Here is a 21,409-nt window from a genome sequence, read left to right as displayed (position 1 = left end):
GTTTTGATGTCTATTTTATTCATGTACGTTTTACATTTTTCGTATATACCATTAACATTTTCTTTAATATTTAACATTTATTCAATACATGACTAATACTCATTTCAATTTACATTTTAATGCCTACTTTTTCATAGAAGTTATACATTTCTTGTATACATCAGGAATATTTTGTTATACATGTTTAGCATTGTTCAAATACATAATCAACATTTTTTAAAATATATGGTTTGATGTGTATTTTTTTCACGTATGTTTTACATTTTAATTATACATGGTAACTTTTATCAAATATGTGACTACTTTTTTTAATATACGTTTTAATGTCTACTTTTCTTCATACATGATGTACATTTGTCGTATACATCAGGAATATTTTTTAAACAAGTTTAATATTTTTAAATACATGATTAACAATTTTTTTACATTGTGATGTACATCTATGAAAAGACCCAAAGGAGCAGATCCTGTTAATCTCCACCATCAAACTATGTCAATGAAACGACCTAGTTTGCTCCAAGGGCGATCGCTCAACATGTTTAGCTTGCAATTAATATCATATAAAAAATCTAGTTTTTTGCACATCACATAATTAATTTTTAATTGATATCGTACAAATATAAATGTGCAATTAATTTCCTTTCTAATATTAACGTGCATTGCATGTGTGCATTTACTAATTTTCGAGAAACACATTAATATTGTTTTGTTACAATTTATTAACGGTATGAATAATTTTTGAAACTGCGCTAACAATTATTTGTACACTGCATTAACATTTTTTGTTTTAATCAGGAAAATTTAACTAAAAAATTCAAAAGATAAACAAAATAAATTGGAAACATGCATAACATCGGCCTGACAAAAATTACTAGGCCAAGCCAATAACCGGCTCCATGAGGTGATACCAGCTACTGTCTTACAGCGAGCGAGATATAGCCATGGGGAACTCCTATTGGACGCATTCTGCGTCAAACAGCTGCGCGACGCACGCAAAGAACCCCGACTGGGCCGGCCCAATAGTGGGCGCGCTTGCTTGTACAGTAGCGCTGCCATATTAATGTGAAAAAAAAAACCAAGCTTGCAATGATGCCAGGATTCAATCTCTGCACCTCCATGTTGCGTACGAGAGGAGCTAACCAGTAGACATAAAAAGCCTTGTTGCTAAATATGAAGCGTGCTAGTATAAGAACTAATACCAATGAAGAATGTGGACAGTTTTTTTTGAATTTTTCTAAACTTTCCTTCGAAATGGTGAATTTATTTTAACAAACGGGCAGTGTACCAAAATACGATAAGAAAAATTAACAACTCAGAACTATTTTCAAATTTCAAAAAAGTAAAACAAAAGACGTGAACATTTTTCGACAGACTGGTTTTTGAAATTCGTGGACATTTTCTGAAAACCCAAACATTTATAGAATTTTGAGAACAAAAAATTGATAATGGGAACAAATTTCAAAAGCACAAACAGTTTTTGTGAATAAAAAAGGAACAAAATTGAAAACAAGAACATTATTTGAAATTGTGAACAATATTTGAAAATTGTGATCTCTTTCAAATTTGTGAACAAATTTTTTAAAATTGGAACATCTTTGGAATCTAAAAAAAGAAAATATAAAAAGAAGATGAGAACATTTTAAAAATTTGAGAACCCATTTTTTTGAATCTGTGAACAATTTTAGAAACATGAGAACATTTTTTTAAAAATGAACAATCTTTGAAAAGTTGTAACACTTTTTGATATACCCGAACATTTTTGGAATTTGTGAACAAATTTTTTGCCGAATTTTTATAGAAACATGAAAAATAACAACAAAAAAGTAAAGGAAAATAAAAACCAAAAAGAAACAGAGAACATATTTTGAAAACTCGAATTTTTTTCAAAATTACGAACAAATTTTCAAAACAAGAAATTTTATAAAATTCCCTGAACATTTTTCTAATTGACAAACATTTTTTGAATCTTGAGAACAAACTTGAAACGGATAACAAATTTGGAAGCACGCACAATTTTTTAAAGTGCAAACATTTTTTCGAATCTTGAGAACAAATTTGGAAGCGCGAATAATTTTTGAAAGCACGGACATTTTTTGAATCTTGAGAACAAATTTGAAACAAAGAACAAATTTGGACAATTTCTTAAAGCATGAACATTTTTTGAATCTTGAGAATATATTTATGAATGAAAAGAACTTTTTTTGAACAAAAATATAAAATCCCGAACATTTTTTGAATTTAGAGAACAAAATTTTCAAATTGAGAACAAAATTTGAACATAAATATTTTTTGAAAGTACGAACATTTTTTGAATCTTGAGAACAAATTTTGAAACGAAGAACAAATTTGGACAATTTCTTAAAGCATGAACATTTTTTGAATCTTGAGAACAAATTTATGAATGAAAAGAACATTTTCTAAACAAACTTGTTCACGAACATTTTTGAAAAAGCGCGAACATTTTTTTGAAAGAGAAAACATAAACTTGAAAGACAAAAAAGAAAAAAAGAAAAGTAAAAGAAACAGAAATAGAAAAAGAAAAGAAAATAAAAAACCGGTTCAGGAACCTTCTAGAAGGTTCCCAAAACCGGAAAAAACCCAGCTGGGAACCTCTAGAAGGTTCCCAAAACCGGGAGCGCTGGACGATTAAACGGGCCGGCCCGTTGCGTCGCTGCTCGGTCGCTCGCCCTGTGCGAAGCGCCGGCAGTTTGACGCAACGAGCGGCATATAGGATTTTCCATAGCCATGCCCCTGCAAACTCCTCCAATTTTAGTCATGTTTGCACTCTGGGCAAGCTAATGGGCTTACTAATACTCTGGGTAGCGCGGCATCTCCACGGCTCCATATGTAATGGACCGATCTGCCAGGGCTAATGGGCTTAAAAATATCCCAACATTAAAAAAGTTTATGCATTTTTCTTGACAGTCCAGCGGGAGGTTTTCTCTTTTAGATTTCCCTTCCCTTCTATTTTTATATACATGCTTTTCATTTTCTGTGCATCTGTTGATTTTCTTTTGGGTTTTTGAATATTTGTTCTGTCTGTATTTTTGGTTCTTTTCTATTTTTCTTTTTATATTTTCGAAATTCCTTATTTTCTTCATATTATGAATATTTTTAAAATTCGATTTTTACAGTCTTGACCATTTTCTAAAATTGGAGTCATTTTAAATTCATGAACCTTGTCGTTCTAAATTCACGAAGTTTTTTTTTATATTTTTGACAGTTTTAAATACGCCATTATTTTAAAATAAATGTAGATTATTTTTGGAATACATGTTTGAATTTTTTTGTTCAAAATACATTTAAAAAGAAATTCAAACACACCTTGAACATTTTTTAGAATGGTAGGAAAACATTTATTTAGTTACAATTTTTTTAAAAATACATTTGTTTTAGAAAAAATACTATTTTTTTCTAAAAGTGTGACGAGCCTAATTTGGAATTGCATAAACTTTTTTAAATGTCAAGAATAATTTTTAACTGGTATAATACATTTTCTCAAAATTGCACAATAATTCGACACTATAGAAATATTAAAAAATAAATCTTACGAACGTATTTTAAAAGGCATGAGCATTTTTTAAATGTCAAAAACATTTCGTGAATGGTATAAAACATTTTGCCTAAATTATTGGATTTCTTTACATTGTATTAATATTTTGATAATGTCGGGAGCATAATTATTTAATGTTCGGATATTTTTAAATGTGATGTTCATTTTTTGGCTACTATGTAAAATTTGAATCAATTACACAAATATTTATTTTAAAACTGCATGAACACTTTTTAGACACATGATGGGCGTCTTTTAAATTTTTAAATATTTTCAAGTACAAAAGTATAAATAAAAGTTATATAGAAAAGAAATAATGAAAAAAATAACTGAACATGACATGGGCCAGTCCATTTATTAACCACCACAGGAGAACGATTGTTTAGTCTCAGAACACACGAACGCTTTGGTCATTGGCAAAAGTTGTTTCCCTCTCACTAGGGTTTATCTTTTCTCTTGGCGGCGCCTATACCGACGTTAAGCTTTCCTGCCCGGGCCCCCGTTTCTCCATCAAGCCTCGGTTCTGACTCGTCAAGGGGTGTCCTCGACAACAGTACCTGATCTTGGCCCTGGTTCTAATGGCGTTCAACAGATTAGAGTTTCTTGCCGGGTGAACGATCTTGGCAAACAAGTGTGTCATGGCGCATTGCAGTCGCGATAATCTAGGACGATGTCATGGCCATGATGAGGGAATTGGGTCTTAGTGAGGAAGATCTTGACGACGTGATATTGGAGCAAGCGAAGCCGCCCTCGGCGGAGGTAATTAACTGGATGGCCATCACGAGAGTGCACATCGACAAGTTCTACATCATCGGATGGTCATCTAGCTGCCCTTGACCAAATCCTCTACTACCTCCAATCAATCTGCTGGGGAATGTAGTAATTTAAAAAAAAATTCCTACGCACACGCAAGATCATGGTGATGCATAGCAACGAGAGGGGAGAGTGTTGTCTACGTACCCTCATAGACCGAAAGCGAAAGCGTTAGAACAACGCGGTTGATGTAGTCGTACGTCTTCACGGCCCGACCGATCAATCACCGAAACTACGACACCTCCGAGTTCTAGCACACGTTTAGCTCGATGACGTCCCTGGAACTCCGATCCAGCCGAGTGTCGAGGGAGAGTTCCGTCAGCACAACGGCGTGGTGATGATCTTGATGTTCTACCGTCGCATGGCTTCGTCTAAGCACCGCTACAATATTATCGAGGAGGACTATGGTGGAGGGGGGCACCGCACACGGCTAAGAGATCCAAATGATCAATTGTTGTTGTGCCTAGAGGTGCCCCCCTGCCCCCGTATATAAAGGAGCCAGGGGGAGGTCGGCCGGCCAGGAGGGGCGCGCCAGGAGGAGTCCTCCTCCCTCCGGGAGTAGGACTCCCCCCTTCCTTGTTGGAGTAGGAGAGAAGGAAAGAGGGGGAGAGGAGGAAGGAAAAGGGGGCTGCACCCCTTGTCCAATTCAGACCAGAGGGGGGCTGCGTGCCTCCTTCCTTTCGGCCTCTCTCCTCTATTCCCGTATGACCCAATAAGGCCCATATACTCCCCGACGAATTCCCGTAACTCTCCGGTACTTCGAAAAATACCCGAATCACTCGGAACCTTTCTGAAGTCCGAATATAGTCGTCCAATATATCGATCTTTACGTCTCGACCATTTCGAGACTCCTCGTCATGTCCCCGATCTCATCCGGGACTCCGAACTCCTTCGGTACATCAAAACTCATAAAATCATAATATAATTGTCATCGAAATCTTAAGCGTGCGGACCCTACGGGTTCGAGAACTATGTAGACATGACCGAGACACGTCTCCGGTCAATAACCAATAGCAGAACCTGGATGCTCATATTGGCTCCCACATATTCTACGAAGATCTTTATCGGTCAGACTGCATAACAACATACGTTGTTCCCTTTGTCATCGGTATGTTACTTGCCCGAGATTCGATCGTCGGTATCTCAATACCTAGTTCAATCTCGTTACCGGCAAGTCTCTTTACTCGTTCCGTAATACATCATTCCGCAACTAACTCATTAGTTGCAATGCTTGCAAGGCTTAAGTGATGTGTATTACCGAGAGGGCCCAGAGATACCTCTCCGACAATCAGAGTGACAAATCCTAATCTCGAAATACGCCAACCCAACATGTACCTTTGGAGACACCTGTAGAGCACCTTTATAATCACCCAGTTACGTTGTGACATTTGGTAGCACACAAAGTGTTCCTCCGGTAAACGAGAGTTGCATAATATCATAGTCATAGGAACATGTATAAGTCATGAAGAAAGCAACAACAACATACTAAACGATCGTGTGCTAAGCTAACAGAATGGGTCATGTCAATCACATCATTCTCCTAATGATGTGATCCCGTTAATCAAATGACAACTCTTTTGTCCATGGCTAGGAAACATAACCATCTTTGATAAACGAGCTAGTCAAGTAGAGGCATACTAGTGACACTATGTTTGTCTATGTATTCACACATGCATTATGTTTCCGGTTAATACAATTCTAGCATGAATAATAAACATTTATCATGATATAAGGAAATAAATAATAAATTTATTATTGCCTCTAGGGAATATTTCCTTCAGTCTCCCACTTGCACTAGAGTCAATAATCTAGTTCACATCACCATGTGATTTAACACCAATATTCACAACTGTATCTGATTAATACCCATAGTTCACATCGTCATGTGATCAACACCCAAAGGGTTTACTAGAGTCAATAATCTAGTTCACATTGCTATGTGATTAACACCCAAAGAGTACTAAGGTATGATCATGTTTTGCTCGTGAGAGAAGTTTAGTCAACGGGTCTGTCACATTCAGAGCCGTATGTATTTTGCAAATATTGTATGTCTACAATGCTCTGCACGAAGCTACTCTAGCTAATTGCTCCCACTTTCAATATGTATCCAGATTGAGACTTAGAGTCATCTGGATCGGTGTAAAAGCTTGCATCTATGTAACTCTTTACGACGAACTCTTTTATCACCTCCATAATCAAGAAACATCTCCTTAGTCCTCACTAAGGATATTCTTGACCGATGTCCAGTGATCTACTCTTAGATCAAAATTGTATTCCTTTGCCAAACTTAGAGCAAGGTATACAATAGGTCTGGTACACAGCATAGCATACTTTATAGAACATATGACTGAGGCATAGGAAATGACTTTTCATTCTCTTTCTATTTTCTGCCATGGTCGGGTTTTGAGTCTTACTCAACTTCACACCTTTGCATCACAGGCAAGAACTCTTTCTTTGACTGTTCCATTTTGAACTACTTCAAAATCTTGTCTAGGTATGTACTTATTGAAAAATCTTATCAAGCGTCTTGATCTATCTCTATAGATCTTGATGCTCAATGTGTAAGCAGCTTCACCGAGGTCTTTCTTTGAAAAACTCCTTTAAACACTCCTTTATGCTTTCCAGAAAATTCTACATCATTTCCGATCAACAATATGTCATTCACATATACTTATCAGAAAGGCTGTAGTGCTCCCACTCATTTTCTTGTAAATGCAGGCCTTTCCAAAAGTCTGTATAAAACCATATGCTGTGATCAACTCATCAAAGCATATATTCCAACTCAGAGATGCTTGCACCAGTCCATTGATGGATCGCTGGAGCTTGCACATTTTGTTAGCACCTTTTAGATCGACAAAACCTTCTGGTTGCATCATATACAACTCTTCTTTCAGAAATCCATTCAGGGACACAGTTTTGATATCCATTTGCCAGATTTCATAAAATGTGGCAATTGCTAACATGATTCGGACAGACTTAAGCATCGTTACGAGTGAGAAAATCTCATCGTATTCAACACCTTTAACTTGTCAAAAATCTTTCGAAACAAGTCGAGCTTTGTAGATAGTAACACTACTATCAGTGTCTGTCTTCCTCTTGAAGATCCATTTATTTTCTATGGCTTGCCGATCATCGAGCAAGACAACCAAAGTCCGCACTTTGTTTTCATACATGGATCCCATCTCAGATTTCATGGCCTCAAGCCATTTTGCGGAATCTGGGCTCATCATCGCTTCCTCATAGTTCGAAGGTTCATCATGGTCTAGTAACATGACTTCTAGAACAGGATTACCGTACCAGTCTGGTGCGGATCTTACTCTGGAAGACCTATGAGGTTCTGTAGTAACTTGATCTGAAGTTTCATGATCATCATCATTAGCTTCCTCACTAATTGGTGTAGGTATCACTGGAACTGATATCAGTGATAAACTATTTTCCAATTTAGGAGAAGGTACTATTACCTTATCAAGTTCTACTTTTCTCCCATTCACTTCTTTCGAGAGAAACTCCTTCTCTAGAAAGGATCCATCTTAGCAACGAATATCTTGCCTTCGGATCTGTGATAGAAGGTGTACCCAATAGTTTCCTTTGGGTATTCTATGAAGACGCACTTCTCCGATTTAGGTTCGAGCTTATCAGGTTGAAACTTTTTCACATAAGCATCGCAGCCCCAAACTTTAAGAAACGACAACTTTGGTTTCTTGCCAAACCACAGTTCATAAGGCGTCGTCTCAAACGGATTTTGATGGGGCCCTATTTAAAGTGAATGCAACTGTCTCTAATGCATAACCCCAAAACGATAGTGGTAAATCGGTAAGATACATCATAGATCACACCATATCCAATAAAGTGCGGTTATGACGTTCAGACACACCATTACGCTGTGGTGTTCCATGTGGCGTGAGCTGTGAAACTATTCCACATTGTTTTATATGAAGGCCAAACTCGTAACTCAAATATTCTTCTCCACGATCATATCGTAGAAACTTTATTTTCTTGTTACGATGATCTTCCACTTCACTCTGAAATTCTTTGAACCTTTCAAACTGTTTCAGACTTATGTTTCATCAAGTAGATATACCCATATCTGCTCAAATCATCTGTGAAGGTCAGAAAATAATGATACTATCCACGAGCATCAACACTCATTGGATCGCATACATCGGTATGTATTATTTCCAACAAGTCAGTAGCTCGTTCCATTGTTCCGGAGAATGGAGTTTTAGTCATCTTGCCCATAAGGCACGGTTTGCAAGCATCAAATGATTCATAACCAAGTGATTCCAAAAATCCATCTTTATGGAGTTTCTTCATGCGCTTTACACCGATATGATCCAAACGGCAGTGCCACAAATAAGTTGCACTATCATTATCAACTTTGCATCTTTTGGCATCAATATTATGAATATGTGTATCACTACGATCGAGATCCAACAAACTATTTTCATTGGGTGTATGACCATCGAAGGTTTTATTCATGTAAACAGAACAACAATTATTCTCTGATTTTAAATGAATAACCGTATTGCAATAAACATGATCAAATCATATTCATGCTCAACGCAAATGCCAAATAACATTTATTTAGGTTCAACACTAATCCCGAAAGTATAGGGAGTGTGCGATGATGATCATATCAATCTTGGAACCACTTCCAACCCACATCGTCACTTCACCCTCAACTAGTTTCTGTTTATTCTGTAACTCCTGTTTCGAGTTACTAATAATAGCAACCGAACAAGTATCAAATACTCAGGGGCTACTATAAACACTAGTAAGGTACACATCAATAACCTGTATATCAAATATAACCTTGTTCACTTTGCCATCCTTCTTATCCACCAAATATTCAGGGCATTTCCGCTTCTAGTGACCATTTCCTTGCAGTATAATCACTCAGTTTCAGGCTTTGGTCCAGCTTTGGGCTTCTTCGCGGGAGTGACAACTTGCTTGCCATTCTTCTTGAAGTTCCCTTTCTTTCCATTTGCCCTTTTCTTGAAACTAGTGGTCTTGTCAATCATCAACACTTGATGCTCTTTTCTTGATTTCTACCTTCATCGATTTCAGCATCACGAAGAGCTCGGGAATCGTTTTCATCATCCCTTGCATTATAGTTCATCTTGAAGTTCCAGTAATTTGGTGATGGTGACTAGAGAACTCTGCCAATCACTATCTTATCTGGAAGATTAACTCCCACTTGATTCAAGCGATTGTAGTACTCAGACAATCTAAGTACTTGCTCACTAGTTGAGCAATTCTCCTCCATCTTTTAGGCGAAGTATTTGTCAGAGGTCTCATACCTCTTGACACGGGCATGAGTCTGAAATATCAATTTCATCTCATGGAACATCTCATATGTTCCGTGACGTTTCAAAAACATTTTTGTAGTCCCGGTTCTAAGCCATAAAGCATGGTGCACAAAACTATCAAGTAGTCATCTTATTGAGCTAGCCAAACGTTCATAACATCTGCATCTGCTCCTGCGATAGGTCTGTCACCTAGCGGTGCATCAAGGACATAATTCTTCTGTGCAACAATGAGGATAAACCTCAGATCATGGACCAAGTCCGCATCATTGCTACTATCATATTTCAACATAGTTTTCTCTAGGAGCACATATAAAAACATAGGGAAGCAAAAAACATAGGGAAGCAACAACGCGAGCTATTGATCTACGGCATAATTTGCAAAATACTACCAGGGCTAAGTTCATGATAAATTAAAGTTCAATTAATCATATTACTTAAGAACTCCCACTTAGAAAGACATCCCTCTAATCCTCTAAGTGATCACGTGATCCAAATCAACTAAACCATAACCGATCATCACGTGAAATGGAGTAGCTTTCAATGGTGAACATCACTATGTTGATCATATCTACTATATGATTCACGCTCGACCTTTCGGTCTCAGTGTTCCGAGGCCATATCTGCATATGCTAGGCTCGTCAAGTTTAACCTGAGTATTCTGCATGTGCAAAACTGGCTTGCACCCGTTGTAGATGGACGTAGAGCTTATCACACCCGATCATCACGTGGTGTCTGGGCACGACGAACTTTGGCAACGGTGCATAATCAGGGAGAACACTTTTTATCTTGAAATTTAGTGAGAGATCTTCTTATAATGCTACCGTCAATCAAAGCAAGATAAGATGCATAAAAGATAAACATCACATGCAATCAATATAAGTGATATGATATGGCCATCATCATCTTGTGCTTGTGATCTCCATCTCCGAAGCACCTCCATGATCACCATCGTCACCGGCGCGACACCTTGAGCTCCATCGTAGCATCGTTGTCGTCTCACCAATCTTATGCTTCTATGACTATCGCTACCGCTTAGTGATAAAGTAAAGCATTACAGGGCGATTACATTGCATACAATAAAGCGACAACCATATGGCTCCTGCCAGTTGCCGATAACTCGGTTACAAAACATGATCATCTCATACAATAAAATATAGCATCACGTCTTGACCATATCACATCACAACATGCCCTGCAAAAACAAGTTAGACGTCCTCTACTTTGTTGTTGCAAATTTTACGTGGCTGCTACGGGCTTAGCAAGAACCATTCTTACCTACGCATCAAAACCACAACGATAGTTTGTCAAGTTGGTGCTGTTTTAACCTTCGCAAGGACCGGGTGTAGCCACACTCGGTTCAACTAAAGTTGGAGAAACTGACACCCGCTAGCCACCTGTGTGCAAAGCATGTCGGTAGAACCAGTCTCGCGTAAGCGTACGCGTAATGTCGGTCCGGGCCGCTTCATCCAACAATACCGCTGAACCAAAGTATGACATGCTGGTAAGCAGTATGACTTGTATCACCCAAAACTCACTTGTGTTCTACTCGTGCATATAACATCTATGCATAAAACCTGGCTCTGATGCCACTATTGGGGAACGTAGTAATTTCAAAAAAAAAATCCTACGCACACGCAAGATCATGGTGATACATAGCAACGAGAGGGGGGAGTGTTATCTACGTACCCTCGTAGACCGAAAGTGGAAGCATTAGAACAACGTGGTTGATGTAGTCGTACGTCTTCACGGCCCGACCGATCAAGCACCGAAACTACGGCACCTCCGAGTTCTAGCACACGTTCAGCTCGATGACGTCCCTCGAACTCCGATCTAGCCGAGTGTCGAGGGAGAGTTTCGTCAGCACGACGGCGTGGTGACGATCTTGATGTTCTACCGTCGCAGGGCTTTGCCTAAGCACCGCTACAATATTATCGAGGAGGACTATGGTGGAGGGGGGCACCGCACACGGCTAAGAGATCCAAAGGATCAATTGTTGTTGTGCATAGAGGTGCCCCCCTGCCCCTGTATATAAAGGAGCCAGGGGGAGGGGGTCGGCCGGCCAGGAAGGGCGTGCCAGGAGGAGTCCTCCTCCCACCGGGAGTAGGACTCCCCCCTTCCTTGTTGGAGTAGGAGAGAAGGAAAGAGGGGGAGAGGAGGAAGGAAAAGGGGGCTGCACCCCTTGTCCAATTCGGACCAGAGGGGGGCTGCGCGCCTCCTTCCTTTCGGCCTCTCTCCTCTATTCCCGTATGGCCCAATAAGGCCCATATACTCCCCGGCGAATTCCCGTAACTCTCAGGTACTCCGAAAAATACCTGAATCACTCGGAACCTTTCCGAAGTCCGAATATAGTCGTCCAATATATCGATCTTTACATCTCGACCATTTCGAAACTCCTCGTCATGTCCCCGATCTCATCCGGGACTCCGAACTCCTCCGGTACATCAAAACTCATAAACTCATAATATAACTGTCATCGAAACCTTAAGCGTGTGGACCCTACGGGTTCGAGAACTATGTAGACATGACCGAGACACGTCTCCGGTCAATAACCAATAGCGGAACCTGGATGCTCATATTGGCTCCCACATATTCTATGAAGATCTTTATCGGTCAGACCACATAACAACATACGTTGTTCCCTTTGTCATTGGTATGTTACTTGCCCGAGATTCGATCGTCGGTATCTCAATACCTAGTTCAATCTCGTTACTGGCAAGTCTCTTTACTCGTTCCGTAATACATCATCCCGCAACTAACTCATTAGTTGCAATGCTTGCAAGGCTTAAGTGATGTGTATTACCGAGAGGGCCCAGAGATACCTCTCCGACAATCAGAGTGACAAATCCTAATCTCGAAATACGCCAAACCAACATGTACCTTTGGAGACACCTGTAGAGCACCTTTATAATCACCCAGTTACGTTGTGACGTTTGGTAGCACACAAAGTGTTCCTCCGATAAACGGGAGTTGCATAATCTCATAGTCATAGGAACATGTATAAGTCATGAAGAAAGCAACAACAACATACTGTGCTAAGCTAGAAGAATGTGTCATGTCAATCACATCATTCTCTTAATAATGTGATCCCGTTAATCAAAGGACAACTCTTTTGTCCATGGCTAGGAAACATAACCATCTTTGATAAACGAGCTAGTCAAGTAGAGGCATACTAGTGACACTATGTTTGTCTATGTATTCACACATGTATTACGTTTCCGGTTAATACAATTCTAGCATGAATAATAAACATTTATCATGATATAAGGAAATAAATAATAACTTTATTATTGCCTCTAAGCCATATTTCCTTCACAATCCCCTCCACAACTCTGCTTTTCTCTCTCCCCTTTCCCTGGTGAGTCATTGCTCCCCGAACGCCTCTCCTCTCTCTCTTCATTCATGCACTGTTCGAGTGAAACATGAAGGAAATATGCCCTAGAGGCAATAATAAAGTTGTTATTTTATATTTCCTTATTTAATGATAAACGTCTATTATTCATGCTAGAATTGTATTTACCGAAAACATGATACATGAATGGATGCATAGACAAAACACCGTGTCCATAGTATGCCTCTACTTGACTAGCTCGTTAATCAAAGATGGTTAAGTTTCCTAGCCATAGCCATGTGTTGTCATTTGTTGAACGGGATCACATCATTAGGAGAATGATGTGATGGACAAGACCCATCTGTTAGCTTAGCATAATGATTGTTCAATTTTATTGCTATTGCTTTCTTCATGTCAAATACATATTCCTCCGACTATGAGATTATGCAACTCCCGGATACTGGAGGAATGCCTTGTGTGCTATCAAACGTCACAACATAACTATGTTGTAGATCAATGGCCTGTGCTACCGTATCACCTCATCAAAGCGTATATTCCAACTTTAGTTGAATCGAATTTGACTGCGTCCGGTCCTTGTTGAAGGTTAAAACATCAAACTTGATAAATCACAGTTGTGGATTTGTGCCGTAGGTAAGAACTGTTCTTGCTAGAAGCCCATAGCAGCCATGTAAAACTTTCAACAACAAAGTAGAGGACGACTAACTTGTTTTTGCAGGGCATTTTGTGATGTGATATGGTCAAAACATGATGTGATATACGTTGTTGTATGAGATGATCATGTTTTGTAAAAGTTATCGGCAACTGGCAGGAGCCTTATGGTTGTCACTTTATTGTATGAAATGCAAACGCCATGTAATTGCTTTACTATATCACTAAGCGGTAGCGATAGTTGTAGCAAGAACCGTTCACGGAGACCTTATGGCTCGTCAAGTTTAACCCCGAGTATTCCGCATGTGCAAAACTTGCTTGCACTTGTTGTATGTGAACGTAGAGCCTATCACACAGACATGGCCTCGGAACACCGGAGACCGAAAGGTCGAACGTGAATCATATAGTAGATATGATCAACATAGAAATGTTCACCATTGATGACTACTCCATCTCACATGATGGTCGGACATGGTTTAGTTGATTTGGATCACGTATCATTTAGATGACTTGAGGGATGTCTATCTAAGCAGGCGTTCTGAAGTAATATGATTAATTGAACTTAATTTATCATGAACTTAGTCTTGATAGTTTTTGCATATCTATGTTGTAGATCAATGGCCTGTGCTACCGCTCCCTTGAATTTTAATGCGTTCCTAGAGAAAGCTGAGTTGAAAGATGGTAGCAACTACATGGAATGGGTCCATAATTTGAGGATTATTCTCATTGCTGCACAGAAGAATTGTGTCCTTGCTGCACCGATGGGTGAAAGGCCTGCTGTAGGAGCAGATGCCGATGTTATGAACGTCCGGCAAGCTCGATCTGATGACTACTTTATAGTTCAGTGTGCCATGCTTTACGTCTTAGAATCGGGGCTTCAAAGAAGTTTTGAACATCATGGACCATATGAGATGTTCCAGGAGTTGAAGTTAATATTTCAAGCAAATGCTCGAGTTGAGAGATATGAAGTCTCCAACAAGTTCTATAGCTGCAAGATGGAGGAGAACAGTTTTGTCAGTGAACACATACTCAGAATGTCTGGATATCATAATCACTTGACTCAGCTGGGAGTTAATCTTCTAGATGATTGTGTCATTGACAGAGTTCTTCAATTAGTGCCACCAAGCTACAAAGGCTTCATGATGATCTATAATATGCAAGGGATGGAAAAGACTATTCCCGAGCTCTTCGCAATGCTGAAAGCTGCAGAGGTAGAAATCAAGAAGCAGCATCAAGTGTTGATGGTTAACAAGACCACTAGTTTGAAGAAAAAGGGCAAGGGATAGAAGGGGAACTTCAAGAAGAATGGCAAGCAAGTTGCCACTCCTGGGAAGAAGCCCAAAGCTAGACCCAGGCTTGAAACTGAGCTCTTCGCAATACTGCAAAGGGATTGGTCACTGGAAGGAGAACTGCCCCAAGTATTTGGCGGATAAGAAGGATGGCAAAGAGAACAAAGGTATATCTGATATACATGTTATTGATGTGTACCTTACTAATGCTCGTAGTAGTGCCTGGGTATTTGATACCAGTTCGGTTGCTCATATTTGCAACTCGAAACAGGGACTACGGATTAAATGAAGATTGGCTAAGGACGAGGAGACGATGCGTGTTGGGAATGGTTTCAAGGTCGATATGATCATAGTCGGCACGCTACCTCTACATCTACCTTCGGGATTAGTTTTAGACCTGAATAATTGTTATTGGTGCCAGCGTTGAGCATGAACATTATATTTGGATCTTGTTTAGTGCGAGACGGTTATTCATTTAAATCAGAGAATAATGGTTGTTCTATTTATATGAATAATATCTTTTATGGTCATGCACCCTTGAAGAGTGGTCTATTTCTTTTGAATCTCAATTGTGGTGATACACATATCCATAATATTGATGCCAAAAGATGAAAAGTTGATACTGATAGTGCAACATATTTGTGGCAGTGCCATTTAAGTCATATTTGTGTAAAGCGCATGAAGAAACTCCATGCAAATGGACTTTTGGAATCACTTGATTATGAATCATTTGATACTTGCAAACCATGTCTCATGGGCAAGATGACTAAAACTTCGTTCTCCGGAACAATGGAGTTAGCGAACGACTTATTGGAAATAATACATACTGATGTATGTGGTCCGATGAGTTTTGAAGCTCACAGCGGGTATCGTTATTTTCTGACCTTCACAAATGATTTGAGCAGATATGGGTATATCTACTCAATGAAACACCAAGTCTGAAACATTTAAAAAGTTCAAAGAATTTCATAGTGAAGTGGAGAATCATCGTAACAAGAAAATAAAGTTTCTACGATGCGATCGTGAAGGTGAATATTTGAGTTACGAGTTTGGCCTTCATTTAAAACAATGTGGAATAGTTGCACAACTCACGCCACCTGGAACACCACAGCGTAATGGTGTGTCCGAACGTCGTAACCGTACTTGGTGTGACCTATGATGTCTCTTACCAATTTACCACTATCATTTTGGGGTTGTGCATTAGAGATGGTTGCATTCACGTTAAATAGGGCACCGTCAAAATCCGTTGATACGACACCGTATGAACTGTGGTTTGGCAAAAAACCTAAGATGTCATTTTTTAAAGTTTGGGGATGCGATGCTTATGGTAAAAGGCTTCAGCCTGATAAGCTCGAACCCAAATCGAAGAAGTGCGTCTTGATAGGATACCCTAAGGAAACAATTGGGTACACCTTCTACCACAGATCCGAAGGCAAGATCTTTGTTGTCAAGAATGGAACCTTTCTAGAGAGGGAGTTTCTCTCGAAAGAAGTGAGTGGGAGGAAAGTAGAACTTGATGAGGTAATTGTACCTTCTCTCAATTTGGAAAGTAGCTCATCCAAGAAATACTTCCCATGATGCCTACACCAACTAGAGAGGAAGCTAATGATTATGATCATGAGCCTTCAGATCAAGTTACTACTGAACCTCGTAGGTCAACGAGAGCACGATTCGCACCAGAGTGGTACGGCAATCTTGTTATGGAAGTAATGTTACTTGACCATGCCAAACCTACGAACTATGAAGAAGCTATGATGAGCCCAGATTTTGATAAATGGCTTGAGGCCATCAAATCTGAGATAAGATCCATGTATGAGAACAAAGTTGGACTTTGGTAGATTTGCCTGATGATTGGCGACCCATAGAGAATAAATGGATCTTCAAGAAGAAGAGTGACACTGATGGTAATGTTACTGTCTATAAAGCTCGACTTGTCGCGAAAGGTTTTCGATGAGTTCAAGGAGTTGACTACGATGAGACTTTCTCACCCGCAGCGATGCTTAAGTCTGTCCGAATCATGTTAGCAATTGTTGCATTTTATGATTATGGAATCTGGAAAATGGACGTCAAAACTGCATTCCTTAATGGATTTCTTAAAGAAGAGTTGTATATGATGCATCCAGAAGGTTTTGTCTATCCTAAAGGTGCTAACAAAGTGTGCAAGATGCAGCGATCCATTTATGGACTGGTGCAAGCATCTCGGAGTTGGAATATACGCTTTGATGAGGTGATCAAAGCATATGGTTTTATACTGACTTTCGGAGAAGCTTCTATTTACAAGAAAGTGAGTGGGAGCTCTGTAGCATTTCTAATATTATATGTAGATGACATATTGTTGATTGGAAATGATATAGAATTTCTGGATAGCATAAAAGGATACTTGAATAAAAGTTTTTCAATGAAAGACCTCGGTGAAGCTGCTTATATATTGGGCATCAAGATCTATAGAGATAGATCAAAACGCTTAATAGGACTTTCACAAAGCACATACCTTGATAATTTTTTGAAGAAGTTCAAAGTGTATAGGTCAAAGAAAGGGTTCTTGCTTGTGTTACAAGGTGTGAAGTTGAGTCAGACTCAATGCCCGACCACTGCAGAAGATAGAGAGAAAATGAAAGTCATTCCCTATACCTCAGCCATAGGTTCTATCATGTATGCCATGTTGTGTACCAGACCTGATGTGTGCCTTGCTATAAGTTTAGCAGGGAGGTACCAAAGTAATCTAAAGTACAACTGCATTCATGTAGTGCTAGGCGAAGCCCTGCGCAGATAACTTCACGACCACCTTCACCACGCCGTCGTGCTGACGGGACTCTTCTATTTCCTCGACACTCTGCTGGATCAAGAGTTCAAGAGATGTCATCGAGCTGAACGTGTGCAGAACTCGAAGGTGTCGTACGTTCGGTACTTGATCGGTCAGAATGAGAAGAAGTTCGAGTACATCAACCGCGTTGGCAAACGCTTCCACTTTCGGTCTATGAGGGTACATGGACACACTCTTCCCCCTCTCGTTGCTATGCATCTCCTAGATAGATCTTGCGTGAGCGTAGGAATTATTTTGAAATTGCATGCTACGTTTCCCAACAGTGGCATCTGAGGCAGGTCTATGCGTAGATGATATGCACGAGTAGAACACAAAGAGTTACGGGCGGTGATCGTCATACTGCTTACCACCAATGTCTTATTTGATTCGGCAACATTGTTGGATGATGCTGCCCGGACCAACCTTACATGACCACGTTCATGAGACCGGTTCCACCGACAGACATGCAACTAGTTTTGCATGAAGGTGGCTGGCGGGTGTCTATTTCTCCAACTTTAGTTGAATCGAATTTGACTGCGGCCGGTCCTTGTTGAAGGTTAAAACATCAAACTTGATAAATCACTGTTGTGGTTTTGTGCCGTAGGTAAGAACCATTCTTGCTAGAAGCCCATAGCAGCCATGTAAAACTTTCAACAACAAAGTAGAGAACGTCTAACTTGTTTTTGCAGGGCATGTTGTGATGTGATATGGTCAAAACATGATGTGATATACGTTATTGTATGAGATGATCATGTTTTGTAAAAGTTATCGGCAACTGGCAGGAGCCTTATGGTTGTCGCTTTATTGTATGAAATGCAAATGCCATGTAATTGCTTTACTTTATCACTAAGCGGTTGCGATAGTTGTAGCAAGAACCATTCACGGAGACCATATGGCTCGTCAAGTTTAACCCCGAGTATTCCGCATGTGCAAAACTGGCTTGCACTTGTTGTATGTGAATGTAGAGCCTATCACACAGACATGGCCTCGGAACACCGGAGACCGAAAGGTCGAACGTGAATCATATAGTAGATATGATCAACATAGAGATGTTCACCATTGATGACTACTCCATCTCACGTGATGATCGGACATGGTTTAGTTGATTTGGATCACGTATCATTTAGATGACTTGAGGGATGTCTATCTAAGCGGGCGTTCTGAAGTAATATGATTAATTTAACTTAATTTATCATGAACTTAGTCCTGATAGTTTTTGCATATCTATGTTGTAGATCAACGGCCTATGCTACCGTTCCCTTGAATTTTAATGCGTTCCTAGAGAAAGCTGAGTTGAAATATGATGGTAGCAACTACACGGACTAGGTCCGTAATTTGAGGATTATCCTCATTGCTGCACAGAAGAATTGTGTCCTTGATGCACCGCTGGGTGAAAGGCCTGCTGTAGGAGCAGATGCCGATGTTATGAACGTCCGGCAAGCTTGATCTGATGACTACTTGATAGTTCAGTGTGCCATGCTTTACGTCTTAGAGTCGGGGCTTCAAAGACGTTTTGAACGTCATGGAGCATATGAGATGTTCCAGGAGTTGAAGTTAATATTTCAAGCAAACGCTCGAGTTGAGAGATATGAAGTCTCCAACAAGTTCTATAGCTGCAAGATGGAGGAGAACAGTTCTGTCAGTGAACTCATACTCAGAATGTTTGGATATCATAATCACTTGACTCAGCTGGGAGTTAATCTTCTAGATGATTGTGTCATTGACAGAGTTCTTCAATCACTGCCACCAAGCTAGAAAGGCTTCATGATGAATTATAATATGCAAGGGATGGAAAAGACTATTCCCGAGCTCTTCGCAATGCTGAAAGCTGCAGAGGTAGAATTCAAGAAGGAGCATCAAGTGTTGATGGTTAACAAGACCACTAGTTTGAATAAAAAGGGCAATGGAAAGAAGGGGAACTTCAAGAAGAATGGCAAGCAAGTTGCCACTCCCGGGAAGAAGCCCAAAGCTGGACCGAGGCTTGAAACTGATCTCTTCGCAATACTGCAACGGGACTGGTCACTGGAAGCGGAACTGCCCCAAGTATTTGGCAGATAAGAAGTATGGCAAAGAGAACAAAGGTATATCTGATATACATGTTATTGATGTGTACCTTACTAATGCTCGTAGTAGTGCCTGGGTATTTGATACCGGTTCGGTTGCTCATATTTGTAACTCGAAACAGGGACTACGGATTAAATGAAGATTGGCTAAGGACGAGGAGACGATGCGCGTCGGGAATGGTTCCAAGGTCGATGTGATCATCGTCGGCACGCTACCTCTACATCTACCTTCGGGATTAGTTTTAGACCTGAATAATTGTTATTGGTGCCAGCGTTGAGCATGAACATTATATCTGGATCTTGTTTAGTGTGAGATGGTTATTCATTTAAATCAGAGAATAATGGTTGTTCTATTTATATGAATAATATCTTTTATGGTCATGCACCCTTGAAGAGTGGTCTATTTCTTTTGAATCTCGATTGTGGTGATACACATATCCATAATATGGATGCCAAAAGATGAAAAGTTGATAATGATAGTGCAACATATTTGTGGCAGTGCCGTTTAAGTCATATTGGTGTAAAGCGCATGAAGAAACTCCATGCAGATGGACTTTTAGAATCACTTGATTATGAATCATTTGATACTTGCAAACCATGTCTCATGGGCAATATGACTAAAACTCCGTTCAATGGAGTTAGCGAACGACTTAATGGAAATAATACATATTGATGTATGCGGTCCGATGAGTGTTGAAGCTCATGACGGGTATCGTTATTTTCTGACCTTCACAAATGATTTGAGCACATATGGGTATATCTACTCAATGAAACACAAGTCTGAAACATTTGAAACGTTCAAAGAATTTTAGAGTGAACTGGAGAATCATCGTATAAAGAAAATAAAGTTTCTATGACGCGATCGTGAAGGTGAATATTTGAGTTACGAGTTTGGACTTCATTTAAAAACAATGTGGTATAGTTTCACAACTCACACCACCTTGAACACCACAGCGTAATAGTGTGTCCGAATGTCGTAACCGTACTTTATTCGATATATGGTGCAATCTATGATGTCTCTTACCGATTTACCACTATCATTTTGGGGTAATGCATTAGAGACAGCTGCATTCACGTTAAATAGGGCACTGTCAAAATCCGTTGAGATGACACACTATGAACTGTGGTTTGGCAATAAACCTAAGCTGTCATTTCTTAAAGTTTGGGAATGTGATGCTTATGTCCAAAGGCTTTAGCCTGATAAGCTTGAACCCAAATAGGAGAAGTGGGTTTTCATAGTATACCCTAAGGAAACAATTGGGTACACCTTCTACCACAGATCTGAAGGCAAGATCTTTGTTGCCAAGAATGGAACCTTTCTAGAGAAGGATTTTCTCTCGAAAGAAGTGAGTGGGAGGAAAGTAGAACTTGATGAGGTAATTGTACCTTCTCTCAATTTAGAAAGTAGCTCATTCGAGGAATCCGTTCCCGTGATGCCCTCACAAACTAGAGAGGAAGCTAGTGACGATGATCATGAGCCTTCAGATCAGGTTACTACTGAACCTCGTAGGTCAATCAGAGCACGATCGACACCAGAGTGGTACGGCAATCCTGTTATGGAAGTCATGTTACTTGACCATGC

Source organism: Triticum dicoccoides, chromosome 4B (assembly GCF_002162155.2).
Source record: "Triticum dicoccoides isolate Atlit2015 ecotype Zavitan chromosome 4B, WEW_v2.0, whole genome shotgun sequence".
In the NCBI taxonomy this organism is placed as follows: domain Eukaryota; kingdom Viridiplantae; phylum Streptophyta; class Magnoliopsida; order Poales; family Poaceae; genus Triticum; species Triticum dicoccoides.
This window is presented reverse-complemented; position numbering follows the sequence as displayed.